The 19,675-nt window shown below is 44.2% G+C and overlaps 1 protein-coding gene across 5 annotated transcripts in view; it reads left to right on the top strand.

Annotated features, from left to right (window-relative positions):
• The window catches only part of ralylb (RALY RNA binding protein like b), a 124,281-nt gene that overhangs the window by 48,512 nt on the left and 56,094 nt on the right, over positions 1–19,675 (top strand). The window lies entirely within an intron of this gene.

Here is a 19,675-nt window from a genome sequence, read left to right as displayed (position 1 = left end):
ATTGTTTCTTGACATGGCAAGTTCAGAAGTTAATTTTGCTGCAATTGCTTACGGCCATTTTGTAACAGTGAAATAACCTCAGACACAATTCAAGCTAAGTTCTAGAAGTTATCCTGCCAACAGTGAAGCAAAGGCTCCTGATCACAAGCCCTCCTCGGTAGTCAGGAGGAGCATTAAAGGAACTTAACTTGAGTAAACTGCAGCGTCATCGAACCGAAAAAACTCGTTTTGATTGCCAGACTTCCTTGTGGGAGAGACTGTGTGTGTTGTGTCACACTCTTCTGAAGTCCTCTGATTGAAAGGAGCCATGAGCCTTCTAGGTTTAATCAAGCTGAAGATACGGTGTTTACGTGGAACACGTAGTCGTTTTTAATCGGTGTGAATTCATGACATCATGTTTCCTCCATTTATTCTTCCTGTTTGCCGTTTGCTCAGACATGACTATCATTCTTACACGCACCGAGCTGTCTAAACATTCGAGGATGAATGCATTTCTCGTTTTATCTGCTTGAAAGAAGGGAGCCTTGACATTGAGGTGTGGAGAAAACACACACACACACACACACACGAGTATGTACTCTCACCATTCACTCTAGAGTGCTAACTGGGCATAATCCACAGCGTACGCTACAAGACACCATTATTGTGTGTATACTCAAAAGCTGAAACCAGGAACTGAGGCACCGTACAACAGGAGCTGAAAGCCTGCACTGATGGGGCCACAAACACCTCACAAAACGGAGCCGTGCCTCATTCTGATAGGTACATTAGAGGATTGACAGCAACATAAGAAAATAAGAGCTGCCTTTATTACCAAAGGCAGTGAAACATCGCCTGTGTGCTGAATATCGGTACGGGCATTTCACCGCAGAGAAAATCAGGTCAAGACTGAGAGGATCCATTTTAAAGCATGATAAACCTACTTTCAAGGAATAGAATGGGGGGGGGGGATGCTCTCAGAGTAAAATTTTAGTAGCTTTAAACCTGACCCCTTTTTTTGTCCCCATAAGTTTTAATTCTTAAAGGAACATGCCAACCTTTTTTGGAAATATTTCAATATGAAATCCTCCCCAGACACTTCCCACCCACAGACACCAACTAACTGCTAGCTAGCTTAGCGTAGTGAATGGTAGTGGATGGGAAGCGATAGCATACCTCTGTCAAAAGTTTTCAAATACGCTTTTCTTCCGTAGAATATTTACAATTCACCATGAAACAATATAAAAGCACAAGGTCTTGTCATTTTAAAGTAAGACACATGGTTGGAACTATTCTCCTGACTGGGCCCAGTGGATGTGACGTAGCTCTGTTGGAGCTTTGACCAACAAAACATAACATTTGTTGACAACTGCTGCAGCTGATCATGGCTGTCTTACGAAGAGAGGAGGAGGAGGAGGATTCCTGGACCAACCACGATCCTGAACCTCATCTATTAGGTAACGTCAAGCAGAGGTATGCTAACTCTTCCCATCCACTACCATTCACTGTGCTAAGCTAATTAGCAGTCAGCGTGTCTCTGTTGGTCTCATCTGAGTTATGCAGCACAGAGGAAGGAAGGGTGTTCTTGTCTGTATTCTGAGGAGAATGGACATAAATCCTGAGTCGTCTTTTAACGCTTATTGAAACGGCAGTCCAGATTTTCCTTTGAAAGCATTAAGAGACATAACTGGAGGTTGGCTCGGCCCTGCAGTGACAGACTGCTGCTCACAGTTCTTACATCTCTAACAAATGCTGTTAAATCAATAGTTGGGCAGTTTTCCAACTTGAAAAATCAAAAAGTCCAAGTCTGTTTGTTCTGACATTACAGTAGCTGGATGAATTCATACCAGACTATTTCTGTCCCGTGGTGATAAATACTGTAATGAAGTGTTCAACCGGCTTTGTTGCAGTCATTGAAAGAATAAGCAGCACGTTCCTCTTAAGGAACATGTTTGTGTGGTGAAAAGAACATTGATCACCAGAGATAAGAGATTCTCTTGTAAACAGGAGGTTTTTATTGGCATGTTTGAACACTTTGGGAGTTCAGGGTCTCCTTTGTTTTGACACCCATGAGTACAATATAATCTTGGTGGATCCTCCCGTCAGACTCCACAACACGTTTGCTGGCAGCTTTGTTACAGTAATATTTTTCAGTTTATTGATCAGACATTACACAGCTGGATTTGGAGGCTGTTAGCATGCTTGTTTGGAACATTAGCTTGCAATTACATACTTTCAACCACTGTCCAATCTGGATTGAATTGTGCTTTCACATTCGGCCTCCGTGGATCACAATCCCTCGTCGAGGTTCCAGGGTTCATTGATAAACTTTCACGGACATGGATGGAGGTTGTACACGTGTCAAAGTCCACATCGATGCCAGGACCTGTGCTTTCCCAGCAGCCCCCTTCCTCTGTCAGCTTCATGGTATCATTTCTTCTTCGGGTAAACAATGCACATGGCTGCCTTAACGATGTGAAACGATGAGAGAACGGTCTCAATCGCACCTCATCAAGTACTGACTCTTAATTAGTGGCTCCACGCAGTAAGAACTCCTGAACATGCACACACACGGATCCCTCTTTATTCCAGGAAAGCTAACAAACAAACACGCTGGACTGGGACAGATTGTTTGAGTTCTGTTTGTAGCTGCAAGCCTCACAGTTGAGATCTCCTTCTTTTCTTTTTTCTTTTTTGCTTTTGCGAGCTCAAGTTTCATCATTGCAACACTGCGTTATCATTGTAACCACCTTCCTTGGACCACTCTCAGGAGACGTGTGCCAGTCATACTTTTGTGGAATCCGCCTGATGGAAGCGCGCATTTCTATCTGATTTCTATCCTCCATCTAGAACAAAGTGGGCCAACTAAACTATGCATATCTTTTGTTTTAAACTTATGGTCCTGGAAGTGATATTCATTTTATATCAGAGTATATTCCATGGCATTATTTTTCATCTCCTGTCTATTACGCCCAAATACGCTTTCTCCAATAAGCTCCCGGGTGAGTCATTAGTAGGAGGAGAAAGTCATTACATGTCTTCTGCATATTGAATAACGGAGCTGGTGCAATTCATCTTTGTCATTAGAATGTTCACAAACAAGATGCGACATTACCAGGCGGATTCGGCAGGATGCTTCACACTCTCAGCAAAAACAATTCAGTCATTGCTGAGGTAGATTTGGAGGTTTCATAATCAAACATACAGATCACTGCTGACAGTACGTGCTTGTTGTTTCACCGTCTCCCCTAAGCAGCAGCTGGATTTCTATATCCGTCACCGCTGACACAGATTTGTTGTATCCATGTGGTTGGTATTCATTAAAATGTCCTTTTTGTTCTGAACCTTCATCTGCAAGCGTGATCTTAATGTCACAGGAAAGGAAAAATCTCACAGCTGCAGCGTGCACGTGTGTGTGTGTGTGTGTGTGTGTGTGAGTGTGCGTGCTATTGTCATGAGGATTAGACTTGAAATTTTCTGTCATTTAGCCAAGAACTTCTGTTAAATAACTCGAAGGACAGACAACCTTAGAACACACAGCGAGCTACTTAGCCATGGAGAGGACTGCTTTTTCAAATAAAGCCTTCAGCGTTGTTGAAAAATGGGAAACTTTGGGCCGAAAACATGGATGGGAACACAGAAACTCAACGCTTTCCCCCTGCTAATTCTGGCATTTGTTAAACCAGTGAATCCCAAACTTTCTAAAGTCTCGTAACCCCTGAAACCTCCCGCTGGGTACCCCCCTCTACCTCCACAGATGGCCAACTCTCACAAGATGTCACATTGTTTTGTGGTATTTGTAAGGCTGCTACAGAAAGAAAGTATGGCAAAGATGAAGTAGTCCTATTATGTGGAGGCATGACAGTATCGGGAACAGGTTTTTGTCTTTATTCAGCCTCATAAACATCGTCGTCACTGGTGTTGATGCTAGCTAGCTGCCCTACAGTGACACAGGTGGCTAGGTTAGCACCGCTAGCTCTAGCAGCGCTAGAAACCCAGGAGTACAGAGTTTAGACTCAGGCTGACCAAGGTGGGGCCTGCATACCAACTTTGGCCCATCATGGGGTTCAATATGGTCCGCCTGACATAAATGAAATAAGACTACAAACCAGGACTAATAATAACAGGCCTGACACGGCTGGCGTCTTTTTTGTGAGGTAAAAATGCACTTCAAATACAACGGCTCCCTCACTATTAATTATTTTTTTCATCATTGGAACAGATGGCGGAGCAACACTTTTTGCAGGATGCGATTGAAGTCTGAGGAAAAATGGAGAGGCAGAGTCAGTACCACAGAAAAGCATCTGAACAAGCACTTGTCTTTATTTTTGCCCTTGGTCCACCATTAAGGTGCAGTTTTTGCTCGCCCCTCCTTCAGAAGCTCAGTACTTCAGCTGATGTACTGCATCCACTGACAGTTTCTGCTGCTTCCATGGCCGTGGGCCGATTTCCGTTTCAAGCTCTCATCCGTGTTTCAACAAGTTTGGCATCATATTGGCTGCTAAAGGGCCTTATTTCTCCAGCCCAAGGAGCAACTGGACGTATCCCGTTTGATGATCGTGGTTTTAGACCATTCGCTGACCTGTTTGATCACTGCATATTGACAGTATCAGATATACTCCTTTTGTCTGGTCAGTATTTAGTGGCACCGCTACAGGTCGGGGTAGGATTGGTCCTGCTCATATCCATGATATCAGACTGATGGATGCTGAAGAATCTTTGAAAATAAAACAGGACCACTGAACTCTAGTTTCTTTTATTCTTATAGGCTTGGCATCATGTATTTTCATAGTAGGAAGGCTGGGTTGAATGGATTCTCTCATTGCACCTCTGCTATAGTCCGTGTTAGCATAGACGCTACTGGCTGCTAATTACACGCGATGTGAAACCATCCTGGTCGTACGCAGTCATCCCTCGGTGTACAGAACGTGGCGTCTCCAGGAGGGATGCGGTGCAGAGGGTATCACTTGTGATTTAGCGGGAGAAGGAGCAGAGGTGAGGGGAAAACATCCGGCTTGTTTATGCTGTACTTCCAAGCTCCTCGGAGAGACGTGAGGCAGTAAACACTAAGCTGCCTGCAGCGCTGTCATATTATTGGGTTAGCGATGAAGGGAACCCAGGCTTAATCCTCTTCAACTCTGCAAGGCAAAGCAGGGAATCGGTGATTATCACATGACAGTTCTTATAAATTTATCACAGTAAATCCATAACTCTGCATCGTGGCAAATAACAGGCCTGATATGATAAGTGGAGTGCTTTTTTTTGTTTGTTTTTTAAGGTGATTCGTTTGGCGGTGATGTACAGGATTGTAAAGCGCTGCATCAAGAGGCAAAAGAGAATCCACAAGGGAAGGCTTATTATTGTGTAATACTTGTTATTACTCCACCGCCGCGACGAATTAAGAGGATTCAATCTTCCATGAAAAGCCGTTTATCTATGTACTTTAAACTCTCTTGGGTCGGTGGCGAAGCGAAACGCCTTGTCTGTCATCTTTTTCCCGGCGATTCTTTGATCATTCCGTGACCTCTCGCCCGCTCCTCCTCTGCCGGGGCGGTTTACTCGCGTGACGATTCATCCAGCATTAATGAAGCGGTCTGACAGACGAGGATGAGGTGTCACTCTCAGTCGCTCGGCGGATCAAAGGTTTGGCAAGTCACCGCTCTCACCGTTATTTGTGTCTGACAGAGGGGGAGAGACAGACCCCCCTCGCTGATGAGAGGTCACAATCAGCGCTTAGTGCCGTTTTTATTATTTACAGATATATATATATTTTATGAAGAGTCATTTTTAAGTCATCTCCAGGACATGGAGGTGGGTTTTAATACATTACTTTGTTGCCTCAGTGTTGTAGACACAGGCTTTGTGCCAAGAGCTTCACATACGCTGCTGTTGAGGTTCTTTCTCTCGTTGTACCTCCACCGAGGAGAAACTGCTGTCCCCGGTCCCTGCCTGCTGACGCCTCTGAAGATATCAGAGTTGTAGGATCAGAAGGAACAAGTGATCGTCAAGTGACCATCACATGGTCCCGGATCATCACATGGTCCCGGATCATCACATGGTGCCGGATCATTTGCAGCATATCAATGGCGAGGCCGTGTGGAGTCGTTGAGAGAATACAAAATGTCAATAATCACGTTTGGATGAACATTAAAGCGATGTGTTTACATTAGAGAGTAAGAAATCACCTCATTGGAATCGGCAGATATTTTAATTTCTTTTCATGTACACACGTACATATATATATACATGTATGTGTATATGTATGTTTAGTATAATTGTTGTACTTCTTTTCTAATCATTGACAAGGAAGCTGGCGAGCAAACAAAAGGCTGCTCCAAATTCATGTTTTTTTTTAATACAAAAAGCACATGAACTAGTTTTTATACTGATGTTATTGACATGAGTTGATACGAGTGGAAGGATATCAGCCTCCCTGTTTTAGGCGGTGATCAGGAGGACGCGACGCCGGCGAGTTGAAGAGTGTGAATGATTGGGATGAAACTCTCTCCTGGCTCCTCGTAGCCTCCCCCACTTCCTAATTGGAGTTTGAAATGAATCCTTGCCTTCTTCCTCTCACCGCTGAAGTTTTTTCTTATATCTATTTTTTTGGGGGGGGGGGCAGGTTTGTTTTGTCTGGTCACAAGTTTATTATTCATAAATCCATATGATGCATGAGAGTTATTACTGTGAAAGGAGGAGAAGTGTTGTGGGCAGCAGACATACTCCATAAGCCTCTTCAGCTTCACGAAAGGCAGCACACTGTCAAACTGTCAAAGTGTGTACTTCAAGGATTATGATCAGTCCTGTGTGTGTGCGAGGCTCTTGTTTTATGTTTGAGTGATGTGTGTGTGTGTGTGTGTGTGTGTGTGTGTGTGTGTGTGACTGACTGACTGACTATAGGTACATGCCACTTCCTTTTTGATTCTATCGTGCATGTCAGCGTGTCCTCATGTTTGTATATTTTATATGCGCACTCCTTTGTGTGTGTAGATTCAGTATGTCTGCCTCAACACTCTGATCCATTTTCCTGAAGTCTACAGCTCTTATACTCTGCGTCAGTAAACCTGATAAATGGAAATTTGCCGTGCAAGGAAAAAAAAAAAACCCTGCTACACTTCATGAAGCACAATGACAGCTTCATTGCCCGGGGAGGCCCTTGAGGGTTCCCTCGGGAGCCAGCAGCTAATGCTTTAAACCCGGTGACTACGCCTTGCAATTACTGGTTGAATTAAGTGAGTTTGTCTGGGTAAGAATAGGTTGGATTCTCAGCAATTACCACCTGCCGCAATTGTGTTTAGATTGCATCCAGAGACAAGAGGAACAAGTTGGGGCGACATCGCACACTCCTTCATCAACCAAACCTCATTGTGTCCCCGCCGTTCCTCCCAAATCTGAATTATTTAGACACCGAAGAGCGTGTGGCTGTCAGCAAATATTGAGACCGTTTTTAATTTTACTTTACCGGCGTCGTGCAATTAAAGAGAAATGAAACGAGGAGGCGTGATGAAGTGTCTCTTTACAGATGGAGAAGGTGGAGGCCATTTTTAATGGAGACACCAAATGCAACCAGCCAATTAAATAAAGCTGTTGAACATTCAATTTCCTCCCCTTCTGGTTTTCTGTTGCGATGCAGCGGTGAAGCCTGTGCTGGTGAGAGGTTTTATTGGAACAGTGCTGGTGCTCTTATGGAGATGTGCTTTTCAAATTCAGCCTTAATTGCAGGGTTGGCTAAGGCGCCTGGGTGTTTGGTAACTATGCCCTTCACTGCGAGAGGCTACTTTGATATGCACATTTTAAATGGAGACAAATCAATTGGATTGAACACCTAGTGAGCATTGCTTTTTGTCTTAAATTCATTCAGGCTTGCAACAAATATCTGATTTCATCCAAACCTGTATGTGACTTCCAGCTATGAAAGTGTAGAGGGAGTAAACAAGGGCGTTCATTATTCTGGGGTTATGGAGAATAAATTATAAATGATGAGTTTGTTTGCCAAAGTAGATGAAAGCGTTCTTAAACTGGATAGCATATGAATAAAAATATATGATCCACAATATTTTAAGAGTGGCTTTTATCTGAATTGCGCATTCAAACACAATTTATCAGTGTGCTGGACCGTCTTTGCTTGTTATTAACATGTATTTTGTGTGTTTTTTGCTAACTGGGTCAAATTCATTGTCTGCGTTTGTTTTGGCGGGATGCTGAGGTGGTGGTGGGGGGGGGGGGGGGGGACGCTGTAAATGAAAGCTGCATAAATCTTTCCCCTCAGAAAATAACCACATTAGCTTCACCATCGCTGGGCATAAATTGCTCTGATGTAGAGCTGCAATTTTCAGCGAATACATAACCCTTGAGAGCTCTTTTATATCCGACCGCAGCCACCAGACGGCCCAGTTTGTTAGAAACCGTCGGCGCCAAAAGTCTGTAAAACAATAAAAACGCCCTTGTTTCACCTGCTGGCCTCCGGGTTTCGCCACAGTTCAAGTACTTTCAGCGCGTACCTGGACGTCTTCCCTGCCTGGGCCCGACTCAAGACACAATCTTTAAACACACAAGATGAATTCAACGCTTGTTTTTTTTCTCTTTGTACGTATCAGTCGATCAATGCGCGCCAGCCTGTGAGTCACAGTGTCGTAGGCTATGACGCCGCCGGCTGTCTGTATGCTAATGGTTAGCTGTCGTGTCGAAGTCTTTCTGTTCTAAGGCTCACAGAACAATGCTGCATTCAAGCCCCCCACCACCACCACCACCACCACACACACACACACACACACACACACACACACACACACACACACACACACACACACACACACACACACACACACCTTATTCTTATTGGGACTATATAAACGCACGGGCCTGCATGTGTCGACAAGCACTCCTGAGCAGCAGAGGCAGCAGGCGATGGGGAGTGTGTGCATGTAGCAAGTCGACCTCGCTCACAGGCATCTTTCCGTCAGCAAGTTACCTCTGCACGCTCATTTTTAGTGTGACTAGGAAAGTCTGAGCGTTTCCCTTCAAGTCATCATCCACGCAACATTCATTGATAATTATACACGCGTGTGACCTGATGTGATGTGGGGAGGGAGAGTTTCATCTCATGAGAAGTTTTGAAAGGACAACTTTAACAAACAGGTGGATGATCGAAGAAAACTGGTCACTTCTGCCATTTGTTTCCCCTCAAGCTGAAGTAGTGGCTCACTGTTAGATGAAAAAAACCCCGATTTGATGCTTGTGCCATGTCAGGGTCAGGATTATTTCACACTGGTGCAGCGGTGTGAGCACGGCGCCCATCAGTCCTGAGTTCTGTGTGAAATGCTACCGTGCTACATGCTAAGAAAGTGCTCCACCCTGTGGACGTCTTCCGCTCTGATCGACTGCTCATGTTGCACCGCCCTGATATTTGACTCCCATCGTTTCTGCAGCAGTTGATTTGGTTTGAAACTGACTTTTACCAAAAGTCGCTGTTCCTCACAGCTGTCACCAAATTAACCAGGAATTATGTCTTAAATATCTAAACCGTCACTGGTGGACTCGCCACCTGTTGGGCAACAGTCCAGTATATTGTACTGGTTGGGTCATTGCACTGCAGCAGTAAAACTTCTGGCCATTCATCGTCCAAGTAACAATGAAAGTAATTTGGTGAAGAGTTCATTCTTCTCTCAGATGCCAATGTCTCTTAATGAGGAAATATTGTGGGACCAGGTGGAGAATGAGAGAAAGTTCATAAGTAATTAAACCCACAACACTCCTAAACATCCCAGGGCATTTTTTTTTTGTCAAATAATTTATTGAAATTGCTGTAATGCACACAACTGCAATGAGGCCTGATAGATTTACTGCAAGCACCACAGTGACTGGAATTGACCCCAAGGATCACCAATAATTCTCCAATTTACCTTAATGTCTGGTTTCAAGCTCTAATGGTGGATTCATTTGACTGATTGGCTCTCTGGCAGTTGTAATTACCACATGTCTTCAGCCAGAGGCTTTGTATTTCTCACAGGCGAGGGACAGACTTAGTCTCAATTAGCTTTCGGCTTTATCTCCTCTTCCTTTCTCGACACCTCACACCTCAGTGGCGCTGACAAGGATGTTTGTACCTGCTATACACAACAGCACTATCGCTTCAATCCTTGGCATGACTTTGAAGGTTAGTCACCCAACCATGAAGAAGCTTTTGAAGTGTTAGGGTTTCTTTGAAGTTTGCAATGCAAGGCTGTTTTTCTTTTTTTTCATCTTCTTTTTTTTTCCTTGTCAGTGTGTTACAGAAAGTTTCTGCCAGGCAGATATTACCTTTGAGGACATAACCAGGCAATAAGAGGGGGGGAATCACAGGCATAAACATAACACCATGGAGATTTGTATCATCAAAGTCCGTCTGAGGGTCGTTGACGTCTCCGGCATCCTGGACATCACAAACTTTCCTGAGATGTGTGGATACTCTTCACCTGAGCACGGTTACGTCGACCATGAGCTGCTGCCTCCAAAGTTCCAGGACGCTGGTTCAGTTTCCCCTGCGGGGGCCACATACTTGATTGGGTGTAGAGACACATTGTCGTGTCTGCAGGTCAGAAGCTGGATGACATCTTGGTCGCTGCACTTGTGCCTCCTCTGGCGTGTTGGAGCGCCTGTTAGGAAATATGTGGCTGATGAATCTACGTGTGATGGGCAAAGGTTGTGGTAGGAGGGGCAAGGACCAGGACCGCTTGGTGAGGTGACAGTTAGGGAGAAAAGCAAGCGAGTAGATGGAGTTTCTGAATTGGACTCCAGGACTGTAGGCTTGCTATTTGGGTGAAGGCCGGTTATTTTCTCAACAGTTGTACCACTCTGTTGATCTTTTTCATTCACTGAGCTGCCAGATCTGCCTGTCTGTGCACCTGAACCCTGCATCCTCCCACCCCGCCAGGGCCAAGAGGGCCCTGTGCCTGGTAAGAGCAAAGACTCATTACACTTGTCAACTGAACTGGACGCTGGGGCATGAACATACTTGGGCATGATGCAGATCTGCCAGCGTGAGGAGCACTTCGTTTCTCTGTTTAACTAACAAGTGGTTTGAGAAGCTCTCCGGCTCTCAGATTGTTACTACTGCCAGATGGCGGGACATTAATAACTAGACTAAACTTAACGTCCACTTTGCACTCGGCTGGTAAATGCTTATGGATAAAAATGAAATTGACATTGGAAAAGTGAACCAGGAAATTGAAGCCTGATGATAAAAAAGAGGCACAGCCAAAATTTGTTGGCCAACTATGCACAATGTAGCTTCCCTGGCCACTCATCTCAATATGAAATTAATGGAGTCTCACTGACTTGATGGACTGTGCAGCTCGCCGTGTGAACGCATGGACCGGGCAGCGGCACTTATGCCTTTTGGTGCACCCGAGTCACAACAGCCTGCTCCACCAGCAGCAGAAATATGTCCACAGACCCAGGGAGGGCGACATCCCCTCATGATGCAGTTTCAGCAGCAGGCGGTGCTACAGGCAAGGGCAGCTGCTCCTGAACGAGGCCTCTGCTGACACAGAGGTCATAGCGAGGCTGCAGATGGCTGGCCTGCCCTCCTCTGTGCAACACCACCAGAGAAAAGTCAAAGCCAAATATCTCCTTCCAGTCACCTCGTGGAACCCACAGGAACGGAGCGTGTAAGATTCATCTGCACAGTGCCTAAAATTAGAAATATTAGCTTGGTTTGATTGCATTATTCAATAGTAATTCCTAAACGCAACCTGTGAATTTTGAGGTCATTTAAATTCCTCTGAGTTGTTGCCAAGCCTTTGAAGCCGAAAAATTGCCTGTCATCCTCTCACAATCCAGGCTATTGAGCACAATGCAGCTCACGGGGGCACCCATAAATAAGAAATATCCTCCTGCAAACTGTTAATTGTAGCAAGCTGAGAATAAGATTAAATGAAATGTCCCCGACTCTGACAAAACATTCTGCTGTTTAGCTGCATGGCTGCTTCAGATACCGAAGCCTGTGTTGCAGTTTATGTTTTCATTACAGTTGTAGGCTTTCTATAGTGCAGATTAATTCTCCTAATGAAGGGTTGGGACTTAACCTCTCCTGCACAGTAGATGTTAACAAATGCTAATTAGCCCCTATTAGAAATTTGTCCCGGCAGCAGCTTGCAACTTGGAGTGCTAATGATGACACATCCAGATTTAATGAGGAAAGTCGAGTGGACGGCGCCCAAATGCCCGCCATGTCACGGCGTACCTTTACAACATCACAGCATGTTTGAAAACTTTCTACTTTTTTTTAGTGGTTCTCTTTGCCTGAGTCCAAAGCTTTGAATCTCCCACCGCGTTCACTGATTTGACTTGTGACTTGACTTGAAACACCTCTGAGCACCCGAGGGAGACTTATGATTAACCAATCACTGCCAGTGGGGCAAACGCTGTTGTGAAGCTGAGCACAGTGTCTTTGTATCACCTTTTTTTTTTTTTTTTAATCAGAGTTTATGTGAGTGTTGACTTTAAAAATCACATTCAATTCAAGCAGATATCGGTTTTTAGTGATTAAAGGGAATAAACGAATCCCCAAACCCCACAGAAATCAGTTGGAGTGATGTCAGGCTGAAGATGGAAGCGGGGCACTCAGCTGACGTTCCTGTCTGATATCAGGCAACGTTTCTCCTGCAGTCTGATTGTCAATTCTAATTGATTTTCATGTAGACGACAATGGCCAACAGCCGTGTTCCATCAGAGACTCAGAACTTTTGTCCTGTTAACGTCAATCACTCAGCGTAATGTGAGCACGGTACACTTAGTTGGATGAGAGCAAGGGAAGCACAGTATTCTCTAAATATTATATCCAGAGAAACCTTATCATTGGTTCCATATACAGGCCTTTGACAGACATTGGTTTAAAGTGGACAATCAGAGACAAGTCCAGCTGGAGGACTCATAAACTGGTGCTTAACATACTTTTCTGACAATTGTATTTACAGCAACCCATCGCTGTCTGTAGGTCCCACAAACATTTGCGTAAACTGTAGTTATTACAGGTGCAGTTTTTTTGACGAGACGGGTTGAATATCTTCCTGACTCCATGTGATCACAAGTGGTCGGCTCTGCTGAGCGTGTTCACTCTTGGCTTTAGCACGCGTCTCCACGTGCAGCTCATATGAACTCGTCTCCCTTCCCCCCACTCTCAAACTCTTACATTACTTCTCTTTGCAATATTTTTCATCGCCTGTTTACCTTACCAACAGTTAGTATCCCATAAAAGAGGCAAATTCCAAAAAAGTTCTTGAAATTCTCTTCATTGTTTTTTTTTTTTGCTGTAGATCGAGTCAAGCGGGTCTGTTCCTCAGCATGTTCCTGACAAACCAAACCTCCAAAGAAGTTGGATGCACCCATAATAAAGATATTTTTTTGATGGTCTTTTCACATGATCAGATGTTGTAATCATACGCTCACCAGTGGGTATTTCTGCTCAAGGAAAGCTCAGTTGAAACCAGAGGTGTATGGGGGGGGGGGGGGGGGGGGCTTAAAAATAAACTAGCTAATATTTTAGATTTAGCGTCTTCAGAGTAAAAAGTTGATCTGTAATCTCAGAGTTTGAGTGCTCTTGCACTTTTCATTTTCCAGCATGTTCCTGCTTTTTACACTTTTCACTTCCCTACATCTCAGAGAAAAGTCTTAACACATACGAACAAAGAGGCATTGCTATAGTAACCGGTATGTGACGTACTCAGGCCAACCTTGGGTATGCTTCCATTCTTGTATTTCTCCTCACACACGTAGAAATGTGGAAACACTTTACTCACTCGACTATCTGTATATTGATTTTATTCCAAAAAGAGATGTGCTATCATGTGCTCGTAGCACCGGCTCATTGTTTTGGAGAAACAGATGCTATTCGTCTGACTTCCCATTAAGCGTAAAAATCCCGCTGCACTGTGGAGAGGAAGCTTTTAAATATCCTGTAGAGCTACATCCCATAGAGAAGAAGCTTTCAAAACAATCACGCGGAGTGGATTTCATATCATAAAACACCTGGTGCTACCCTTAGCAATCAAATTGGATTAAGAGCAGACAGAGATTGATCTACTCTGCATTCCACAGCTCGCTGTGTTTGACCAGATTAGTTTCAACTCTGTGCAGCTGTATACTACTGTCGAAAAAAATGAAATCTTGTCATTGCCAATTGAAGTGTTCCCCGTCCATCACAAACACTAGACTCCCTCTGGACAATAACAAATTCCACTCGTATATCATCCCACGGCTGCCATGCCCCAGCACACAAGAGTTTCTCTCGTCGCACATTACCAATTTCCCCTCTGCAGGTGAATGAGGGCCAACTGAGAAATGGCTCCATTTGCATTTCAGCTAATTGTATCTTTGCTCCAGGCTCTCTAATAGTCGATGAATTTTCTGAGTTCAGAAGGGAGAAGTGGTGGGAGCTGCAAAGCATATAGGCGCTATTTGAAGTGAAATGAGCTTTGCAGCAGGTAAGAGAAAATAGCCTTATGAGGAGGTGCTGTTGAATTCCTGAGTTCCACATATAGAATGTCTTTACTCCCAGGATCATCATGAAGTAAAGCACCAAGGGAAAAAAACATTCGGTAACGTATTAATTCTAAGCACACTTTTAATTGGTAAGCATCCAAATTCTCTGACTTTCCCTTCGGTGAAATATTTGTTTAATACTGTCCAAAATGTGTATCCGCACAGGGAACTGTGTACATGGCTGCAGCATTGGATGTCACCATCTTTATAGTTTGACATTTTTTGGACGAACTGACGGAAGCGAGGTGGAGCCCTGCTGTCTTGATTCACCGCTGCTGTGCTGTCACACATCTCATCCTAAAGCACCCCCTGCTTTATCGTATATTTTTATTTTCGACTGAGGAATTGAACAGCATGGTTTCTTTAACGAGACTTGACACTAGTGATTGGTAACATAAACCCAACGCTGGGTCATCGACCATCTGACTTGCTTTTGCCGCATATCTAGTTGCCCCCTGCTGGTCCTTTGAAAGAACGCAGGTTTAAAGCTTTTGGCTTTGTTTTTTAACGCCATAATATATGTCTAGTTTATTTAGTGTTATCCTGAATGTTTGGTAGCAGTCGAAATTGAATATCTGGGGACCTGCGGGACGAGTGCGGAGTGTCGGGGTGATTTCGAGCCGATTGAAGCATTTACTTACTGGAACGATTCGATTCCCACCCGTATGACCGAGGTATTTCAGTGCAGTTTTAATCACACCAACACAACAATTCAACATTTTCTAACATGATGTGTGCTCTTTGACTTCCATATATGGATGTTCTAACTTTTCTTCTTGGGCTGCATGAGGCAGAATTTCTTCACACTTGATCAAGGGCGAGCCATGGAAGAATCCAATCGATTTAGGGGCAGATCCATTTCACATAACCTGAAAAAAAAAAAAGACTTTTATGACATTAGGCTTGGTTGAGGTCACCTTGGCGGAGGTACGCACTCCCTCCACGGCCTAGGGCACTAGTGTGCCTTCATGTAACAAAAACAACCTAATCTCTGAATCAGATCATGAAAAACAGAAAACCCAGCGTAAAAAGGAAATATTCAAATATCTGCGTCCAACCTCTTTCATTCAGTCAGCAACTGGTGAAAAGCTGCCGGGTTACACATCGAAAAGCCAATACCTGTTGTGTGAAAGTCTGTTTCTGAATAAAAGGCCAGTGCAAGTCCATAAATCACTCTGTGTTTTGCTTTGTTTGGAAGCCTCGCTGTTGACACTGGGAGACTTGCAGTGTTGTGTGCTATCATATCTGATTCAATCTTCTTAAAAGTGCGGAAGATAGTTTGCTGAGGTAAGCAGACAAGAAGCACATACTCAGTCCTTCATGCCTCCGCGCGCCGTAAATTTCAAACACACTTCACTCGGGAGATTGCTGACTTCCCTCTATAACAATCATCGGGGTGAGGGAGGTGGGGGGCTACCAGGACTGACCTGTAAATAATGATGCTGTGTAAAAATGCCATTGACTAAAATTATTTTTGCAGCAATTTGTGCACCCTTTGCTGGTCAAATTAGAGCACTTCCTCTGTCTTTTCTAGACCCTATTTGCTGTATCTGTATACTGACCTGGAAGGGCACATTTATTTGAATGCTATATTTCATAGCAGTGGCAACACAAAGCACTCTGCGGGGGAGGAGGAAGAACTTGAACAGCCCAACACTGAGTACTGTGATGGATATCTTAGAGACTAAACTCATTTTTCAGCAGGAAGGGGGAAAAAAAAGGGCATGTGCTTTAACGGTGTTTACTTGCCATTGTCTTGTTGATGTAAAATTAAACTCCCACATCTGTTCTTCCACAGTACCTCGTGACTACATCCCATTTGTCTTAGAAGAATAAGTTCCATGACCGTGGTTCACAAAAGTGCACGAATGGCTGGTTGCACCACAGAAAGCGCTGCAGCCGACAATACAAATAAATAGAGGCATTGATTTACAAATAGAGGGTGTTTTTTTTTCTTGGTTGTTGCCAGTGCTTTCACAGGTAGAGAGACACATTTTAGGACAAGATATAAATGGAAGGAATCCATGAAGCAATTACTCCACCTCTGCTTTACATGGCAGCTGTACTATTGGAAAAGGTGTATCGGGCTACCTGTCTGTGTTCTGTTTCACTGAGCAGCTTCTTCAGCCTCTCCTCCAACCGTCAAGCTGCCTCGCCAACAATCAGAGCAGAGTGGCTGAGGCAGGGCGAAGAGAAATGTACAGTGGTGGAGTGGGAGGAAATTACAAAAGGAATCAATTCTATGAGTTCCCTCCCTCCAGGAAAAATGTCTATAAATCAGGCAGGTGGCCAAACCCATACAGTAACCTTTTCAGAGCCTGTCTGTAAGCATCGCGGGTGCAAAGTGGTGTGCTTTCCCCCGATGAACTGGCAGCAACTTGAACTCAGACTCACAACTTTTAGTGAACAAAAAAACAACAGCAAAAAAAAAAAAACCCAAGCAAAACCATGGGCTGTCAGGTCAGCCTCTCCGTGACCGCCAAGCAGAACCCTGCTGCCCAGCAGACTTCTGCAAGAAAAGCTGTTATCACTGAGGCTACCATGCAGGTGAACGCCACACTCACCGTAGCATTGGCGCTAAACAGCAAATATCCCAACCGGCAACTTTGTCTTTATGAGTTTAACTTCATATTGACTCTGACTTGTCTACATCTGTGTGTTTGGTCCCCTACTATGGATCTCACCTGACTTTTTCCACAGCTGAAAATTGGTTCTAAAGTTCACTTTTTAGTTAGAATGGAATGTGTGATCAGTATTTTTGCTTTCTTGTAGGAAGTGGTACACTAAAGAGCCTTGCTTGTTGTCGTCTCCTATGAGCGCTTGGTCCCCCTGGACTCTGATCCAACGTGTTGAAGCCCTTTGTGTTTGAACGCAGAAAACTGAGTGAACAGATTCGTAGTGTTGAATTAAATTTTTCTTCTTCTCCTCTCCATTCATGCTGCACTGGGGCTCCTTGTTGACTTCTCTCCTGATCATTGCTCAAAAGCGCAAAATACCCAATAAGGATTTTTCTCACCGAGCAAAGGTTTGATGCCGACTGTTTAGGTCTGGCCATGTTTGGATCGTTTGTGCTGGACTGTGGTCCGAGGTACAGTTCTTTTAGTTATGACCAAAAGTCCAAAGGTTCATTACTAAAAAGGTAGGTGGCCAAGACACTGAAGCTAGAATGGCCAGCCATCGCTTTGCAAATAAGAATCCAACGTCTTCAACCAGCACTCCAAGACACAGTAGCTCACACACTTGACCCTGCAGGTGCTTTTTCTGCTGACCCTGTATAAACTCGAGTTTACTATCACGTCAGAAAACTGTTGGAGAAAGTGTTTCATTCTAAAAAGGGACATCCACCTTTGGAAAAGTCTGACACCTATCTGTCACGACCACACCAGCATGAAAGTGAAGATGAAGACTGATCCATCTTCTGCTCTTAACCGACAAAAAGGCAGCGCCGTGGAAGCTGTAATCATTTTTAAAAAGCCAGCTTGAACAGCGGGTCATCATTTCTCCCTCTAAAGCAGTTTAGAGAATGCTTTTCCGGGATGAAGCTCCTCTTTGTGCAATTTGATAAAAAAAAAATGAGACTCCTGACGTCTATCACTCCTGATGTTGTTTTCCCACGTTTCTCCTCGTGACGCTATCGCCTCATAAGACGAGAGGCTTAATAGAGGTTGTGAATAAACTAAAGTGCAAGCTCAGCAGGAAAACACGGACGGAATAAATTAGTGTCCTGCTTGTCCAAAGAAAGAGAGGGTTTGAAAAAGCAGCTCCTTTACCATCACCCACTCTTGAATTATCTGTTTACTGAAGCAGTCTGGCGCTTTTCCACTGCTTTGTCAGGTGTCCTGTCCACCAACCTCCATACAGGTTGTGTGTCAGTTTGTGGGATTAAACTCCAATTATCTGGTGATTGTGAAGCTCATTTGCACTTGTGTATACGTGTGTGTGCCTGCCACATTCATTGTCCATCTCTGCTGCTGATAAATGTCAAGGCCACTTGAGAGATGGTGAGCTGCAGCTTAATCCCCACACACACACACACACACACACACACACAAACACACCCACGCGCAGAAACAACATGCCAATGCGCCTCTTTAAAGAAGAGCTGTGAATCGTCACACGCCTGTTGTTAGAGACTAGTCACCGGAACGGGAAGGCAAATAGCATCAAACAGTGGGTGATGTAATGGTAAAAACATGCGCTGCCAAGTGAAATGATATGTGTTTATCCACCAATGAGCAGCTGAATGTCTGGCATGATCTCAGTCTCAGGTGTAATGGATGCCTGACAGAGAAGCTGTCCTCTGTAAATCACATCGCCTCTCTAGAATTTCCCGGATGGCTGGACAGTTTCCTCCTCGATCATCTGTATAGGTACAGAGCAAGTGACTGAATTTAACCATCACTCAGTGGTGAATTACAACCCTCTGAGATTTTGACATCGTCACAGGCTGTAATTAGCTGAGGAAATCATAATGGCACTTTACAATGAAGCTTCGTAATGGAATTGTGGAGGTTCTGAGGCCACGCCGTGTCAAGTCAAAGCGACTGAGCTGCAAGGATCTTCTGTCCCTTGCCGGGGAAAATTAACTTGGATGAATGGACAAAAAGAAAGAGAAAAAAAAAAGGTCCAGCGAGAAATATGTGTGTGTGCAGCAATATCCCCACATCAGTGTTACCTTGGATACTAATCCTATTTAGTGTTCATTAAACAGGGCCGTGGTCTTTTTATCACCATCCATCAGGAAGAGTGTCTGCCTACCCACTTCCTTATTGACCTACTCTCTTATCTACTTCCCTTCATACCTGCCTACTGTATGTACATACTTATCCTACCTAGCTACTTACTAACCTACCTATTACTTACATGCTAACTTACCTAACTACCTACCCACCAACCTCTGTACTTGGTTCCTAACTTGGCTGCTTGACTAGCTGCCGCTCTACTTATCTGCTCACCGATTTACCTACCTACCTGCTTATCACCCTACTTACTTTCCCATTCGCCCACTTACTTCCTCACTGACCTACTTATTACTTGGATGAATCTAAATCCAGGAAAGCACGGATACCAGAATAGCTGATATTTGGTTCATTACCCGCATTCGATTAGTTGTTTTCTATTTTTGAGTAGGAGAGAAATAACCCGATGCATAAACACAGACTAGTTACAGTCATTT

The sequence above is a fragment of the Aulostomus chinensis genome, chromosome 21, assembly GCF_037954235.1.
Source record: "Aulostomus chinensis isolate RoL2024-O1b breed Wild chromosome 21, RoL_Achi_v1.0, whole genome shotgun sequence".
Taxonomy (NCBI): Eukaryota; Metazoa; Chordata; class Actinopteri; order Syngnathiformes; family Aulostomidae; genus Aulostomus; species Aulostomus chinensis.
This window is presented reverse-complemented; position numbering and strand designations above follow the sequence as displayed.